The 6,627-nt window shown below is 35.6% G+C and overlaps 1 pseudogene; it reads left to right on the plus strand.

Annotated features, from left to right (window-relative positions):
• The first annotated feature begins 4,874 nt into the window (after positions 1–4,874).
• On the plus strand, positions 4,875–5,842 carry LOC134279474 (uncharacterized; annotated as a pseudogene).
• Positions 5,843–6,627: the final 785 nt, after the last annotated feature.

The raw sequence follows: 6,627 nt of genomic DNA on the forward strand, positions 1-6,627 counted from the left end.
CTCGTTGCAAAGCAACGAGTAGGTCTTCCGTCCTGTTAGACCGGAAGTAGCTTTTATTTTTAACAAAAATGAGAAATAACGCCCAAAAATTGTTCGAATCATCTAAAGCTATGTTAATAAATGCAAAAAATAGCCATTTCTTGATACTTCCGGTTTGACCGGAAGTGACGACGACGGACGGAAAATTAATATTTTTGCTCTCAGAGACATATGTTACCCACAAAATTGTTAAGAACGACAAAAATACGTTTTCCGACTACTTCCGGTTTGACCGGAAGTGACGATTTTGGACGTATTTCGACGACGCAAAAAGATTAAGCCTAACATTTTGAACAACTTTGCTTCTTTGCCGTATTACAAATTATCAATACGTTTTGAGATATAAAAAAAAAATTTTTGTCCCTCTAGGCCCTTAATTTTAGGGGCCAGCCCTTTTTTCGACATATCATGTGAAAGATCTTAAAATTCTACACATCTTTTGTTCTATATGTTTTATCAAAATATTTCCAGGTAAAAAGATATCGTAGAAAAGGTGTTAAAAATTTGGAAATTCGAGATAGGACAATTTTTGGGCCATAGCGAGCGCCGACGTGCGGCACTTTCGATAAAAATGAAATACATTTTGCACATCTACAGACTTAGGACTATCATACCTGAAATTTTCACGTTTCTATCTATAGCCAATTTTTAGAACATTCGCGGACAACCTGACCCTTCAAAAATCATAAAATCGACAATATTTCCGGACCGGAAGCGACGTCATCAAAACGGAAAAAAATGAATCAAGTTCACGTAATGTTACATAAGTCCTGAAAGTTTCATTAAAATCCATCGAGCCGTTTTCGAGAAATCGCGTGCACAAAATCGGTAAGAAAAAAAAGATTAATAATAGGTAAGAAAAAAAGTGAAAAAGAAACCGAAGAATAACTAGTGCTAATTGTAACGGGGACCGTTACAGATGTTCCCCAAACGCTCCCCAACTCCCTTTTGGTGCCATATTCCCTGTTATCTCTATTAAATAAGAAATACTTTATGGAATTTAGACTTAATCAAGGTCTTCCAAGAAAAATACAAAATATATTTAAAAAAATAGGCATTGCATGCGTGTTCATGTGCGTAACGACCATATTATCTTGTCTACACTATCTTAAATTTTAATAATATCAAAGCATTTAATCCAAAAGTATTAAAAATGCACTCATTCGAGTGTATTTTTTATTTTACTCATTTAACGTGCACGCACGTGCAAGCACGTACATAATGACTACACCTTCTTGTAGGAGTCCCTTATATTTATCCAAGTTCTAAATCTCATCCTGTTTGGTTGAAAAACAAGAGAGTTATAGCCATTTGAAGTTTCAGCCAATCAGATTGCAGCACACGTGCATGCGCGTGATTTCATGAATATTTTCTACATCATATTTTAGGATATCGTAATGCATGACTATGTTTTAAATTTCAAAGCATTTCGTCAAAAAACAAAGGAGATATAGCCATTTAAAGTTTTAGCCAATCAGATTACAGCACGTGCGCATGCGCATGCTTTTATTAAAATTTTAATATATCATGCTGTAGATCTTCATAATGTAGGACCATGTTCAAAATTTCAAAAGATTATGACAAGAAACAAGAAAGATATTGAGACTTTAGTTTCAGCCAATCAGAGCAAAGCGCGCGTGCATGCGCGTGAGATCTTGCTATTTTGACCATGCCATCTTGTTTATACTACTAATGTATCCTTACATTATGAGTTTCAAAGCATTTTATCAAAAAATAGAAAAGTTCCGACTATATCTATTATATTGGTTATTTCAAGTGTTGCACGTGCGCGCTCTTGCAAGCACGTGCGCGCAAAATGACCTTGATTCCGCAAATCTGCATAACATGTCTACTTACCCTAAAAAGGTTTTACCTACCTCGGACGAACAGTTTACAAGATCATTCCCGGACAAAAAAGTACCCAGGAAGAAGAAGAAGAAAAATAATAATAATAATAATAAGAAACAGAGTAAAAACAATATGTTCCCCAACTTCGTTTGGGGAACATGACAAGAAGGTCTTCCGCTGAAGACGGAAGACCTTAATAATAAGAAACAGAGTAAAAACAATATGTTCCCCAACTTCGTTTGGGGAACATAATAATAAGAAACAGAGTAAAAACAATATGTTCCCCAACTTCGTTTGGGGAACATAATTATACCTTTATTTACACCTGTCTTGCTAATCATCAAATCTTGTGTTACAAGCTAGATTGCATGGAAATAATATTTTTATAAAAAAAAAACTGTACCGGAATCCCAGGCTGGCAGGAAGGTTTCTGTTAACCACGTGTTCTCTTCTTCTGTTTCTATGGAAACCAAGTGGGCCCCTAATTTTTCGCACTCAAACTGAAATGGTCAACATTCAATTTATCAATAGCCATTAGACTGATAGGAAAACTACCATATACGGGACACATGCGTTTGTATATATCAGTATGTATGAAAACATGCAGGATAATTGACATTTTATTCTTACCTTGGCATTTGGCCAGGTGGCCCTTTGCTTGATTTGTAAGTAATAATGCATCTCATACAACAGCCAACCATCTCCTATAAAGATCAAATATGTAGGTTTCAGATGAATTTTCTTTAGATCTGTTGTTATCTTTGAATGTAAAGAATGTGAAATAAAATTTAAGAAAAACAGTTTGATATAATAATTAATATACGTTTTGAATACGCTTCCAGGTGCGTTCTTTTTCAAACAGATGATACAGACAATTTTCTCAGTCAAGATTTTCAAAATAAGATATTATTTAATAAATAGGTTTAATCGCTTTAATTTTCAGTTTTATAATGATTGATTTTAAGGTATTTCCATCCTCAGAGTTTTAGTGGTTCAAAGTAGAAAAATCGCATTTATTTTCACTTTACTGTATATAGTTAAAATTAACCAATAATAGCAAAATTAGTATAGGTTACCATACTTTGTTAAAAGGTAGGCAATATTAAACACAAGTGTATCTCAGCATTAATAACCGTTCATTTTTAGTAAACAGTATTACACACGTTAGGTAAAAAGTGGTTAAAAAGGGCAATTCTGATGCTAAACGTTCTAAAGTAATTGCTACTTTAAAAAATTACTAGAATCAAGAATATTAGGGAAAGCATTTTACTTGATATGCAGGATAATGAAAATGCCAGAATACACGAGGAGTTATTGCTGTTTACAAGATTTTAAAAGGTTAAATAATTAATTTAAAAAAAGAAAATATACATTTTTAAAAATCTTTACTTAACTATTATTAGTAGTAAGGGGGACAGAGAACAGTCAGTCTACAGTCAGGATGACGTCATGGGTTTTTCCCATAAAGGTCATATGAGGTCACAGTCAAGGGTGGAGTCTACAGTCAATGACGTCATTGGGTTACCTTAGTGCAAAGAGTGAGTCTACAGTCAATGACGTCACGGGTTAACTTAGTGCAAAGAGTAAGTTTACAGTCAAGGAGTCTACAGTTATGGTTTTTCCCAACATTTTAGATCACGATTTTACAGTCATGGGAGTCTACAGTCACTGACCTTTTTTTTTAGACAATAAGAATAAATACCTTGTAAATCTCAGTTGTGTTGTTATAACGATGGCAACTCAGGGAAAGCAGTACAAATGGAAAATTTTAGCATGGAATGCTTTAAGAAGAAATGAAAAGAAATGGACTTTACAAGAAAGTCAATGGTTTGACAGAAAAGAAGACTGTATTGCGGATTTTAAGGAAAAAATGAAAAATGGTTACGACATTGCAGACAGCTGGGGATCTGAAGAATACATATTAAAACGTAGGGTTATGCCGAAAAAGTACTTTCCACAGACCTTAAGAGAATATAATTTGTAAGGTTCAAGTTGACACCAAAGGGTTTTCCAAATCCCGCCCACGGAGTGGTCATATATATATATAAATGTGCAATGTAGTAGATAGACAAAACATTTTGCTTAAAGATGGCTGAACAAATGGTAATGATGGAGCTTCTTACAGGTGATTGTGGTAACGAATGCAAAGGGATGTTGAAAGAGTAATTGAAGAAAAAAAATCGCAATCGTAATTCCTAGCTTTTTCGCGATTGTACTTATCATTTCTTTGTGCGTCGCTGTCAGTGTCTTACACGAGAAGAAAAAACTTACGCCTGTAGACTGTATGTTACGCCCTACACTGGAAAAAGATGTCATTAAAACATGTTCCTACGTGGATCGGTACCCCCTCTCCAACGAAGTATATGCCATGATATGTGCCAATGACACCATACAGATTGACATACGACGATTTCAGTCCGGAAAACCGGGGAACGAAGGAATTACTTTGAGTAAAACACAGTGGCAGTACCTAAAAGCATCCGTAGATCACATGGATGGATCTATTTTAAAAGCACAAAGTCATATATATAATGTTGCAGGAATAAAATGTAGAATTGTCAAAGAAGAGGGACTATGGACAAGACGGTGAAATTTTCAGACAAAATAACGATCATCCTTATTCCCTATGAAGATCGGAAGGGGGAATGGATGACCATGGCTTTGGACAGATATCGTTTCAAAAGAAGAATAAATTATATTTCAAAAACTCTAGATCCTATACTGGAGAATCATTTACAAAACACAGACGCCAATAAGGATCTGTAATGCCGAAAACTACAGTCAGCGTGCTCTACAGATTTCTACAGTCAAGTCTACAGAAAAGTCATATTCAAAGGGGAGTCTACAGTCACTGACGCCATGGGGGAGTCTACAGTCATGAGTCACGTGACTTAAAGCATATATAAACTTGTATCATTTTGAAAATTTTCATCAGTCTTCAGCGTATCTCAGATAGTATCTTGTGGGAAACCTTGCCATTAACAAAAATGGAGCAAAAACATCAAGACTTGATAAAGGCAAACTACTCGACATTGGTGAAGAAGATGATGGCTGTTCATGTTGCGGGGCATCTTTACACCTCAAATAAATTACCGATGAAATGAGACAACAGATAGACGCTGAGAAAACCAGCTATGACAAAAACAGGAAATTGATCAGCATCATTTTACGTCGAGGTCCGAGAGCTTTTATGGGGTTTAGAACGGCATTGATGAAATCCAATCAAGCTGACTTATCCCGACTCCTGATGAATAAGGATGATGACACAAAGTCTGAGTACGAAAAGAAGCTGGCCATGGCAAGATCATTAGTCGTTGGTACTAAAGAAAGAAGTTCAAGAAACGCTGATCATCAACAGTCTCAAGAGCCAAGATGTAGAATAAGTTTGGACGACTTTAATGACCTATTCCTCACGGTCATGCCTTTCAAGGGGGAGATTTACGTTCACATCCGTCACCTCGCAGAATCGCATGGCCGTTTCATTGCCACCAAGAAGGGGGTTACCTTTCCCTTAGCCCGTTGGTTAAAGTTTGAATTTCTTTTACCAGATATTCAAGACTACATAGACAACACTGGAAAAGAGGGCGAAGAAGCACAGTGGCATGTTGGTGGTGGTGTGTTCGTGTCATTATCACCAGGCTATCCGACAGTGGACATAAGACACTTCTGGAAGCCAGACAATGTTCAAGAGCCTATACCTACAAGAAAAGGTGTTACTCTGAACAAAAACAAATTTGTCAGACTTAGAGATGTTATCGAGGAGTTACATGGATATGTTCCAGAACTAAAGGACGTTGACTTTTGCATGCTCAGTGAGTCTCATCAAAATCAACTAGGAATGTTAAGCTGTCCCGAATGTACCCCTTTTGGCTACGACCCACAAGACAACATGTCAATGGAATGTAACGCGGGGGATTTACCAGACATGGAAATCGTCGAGAGTGACCTTGAATGACAATGAACACTAAAATGATTAATGATATGAATGTAACATATGTATATACATATGACTGCCGTCATGAGAAAAGGGCCCTTATCTCTTGACGTCACAATGCTCAGAAAACGACGTCAAAGTCGCGGTATTGTAAACACGGAAGTAATTTTTGTTGACTGCATTTTATAAACAAGAAATAAAATTGAATTTCAAAGTGTAACAAAAATTTGAAGCTTGATGCGGACATTTTTTAAAAGGAATATGGTATTATTACAATTTAGTACGTAAATTTATTCATAATTTTGATTAAGTATTTAATTTGATGTTGATATACGGGACATTGGACATGCACATTGCTAGCTCTGGAACAGCGATTAAAACTTTGTCTATGCATGACTAAATTAAAGATGCGGCATATTTGTTTTCTGAGCAATTTACTACAAATGCTTAAATTTGAATTCATGTTAAGAAGTCTAAATATTAAAATGTATATTCGATATACTTGCGATATACTTGTAATTACCGTTCTTATAAGCGCTACTTTTTTCCTGAAAATATATACCATAATTTAAAACGTACAGAGTGTATTTAGTAATTTTAATTTTAATCCATAGTTAATCATACTGATCTGAGAGCCAGCCTTCGGTGTCCCGTTGATTAAAAAAGGAGGGGGGTAAGAAAAGCCAAAAAAATCTCCGAACAAAAAGACCGGTTAAAATTAAAGCTGAGAAACATAATCCCTCTTTGATTGAATAAAGATACTGGTAACATGGGAGATCCAAACCTACATCAATTAACAATAAATA

The sequence above is a fragment of the Saccostrea cucullata genome, unplaced genomic scaffold (genome assembly GCF_032062105.1).
Source record: "Saccostrea cucullata isolate Sc308-1 unplaced genomic scaffold, CSIRO_AGI_Scuc_v1 ctg9839, whole genome shotgun sequence".
Lineage (NCBI taxonomy): Eukaryota > Metazoa > Mollusca > Bivalvia > Ostreida > Ostreidae > Saccostrea > Saccostrea cuccullata.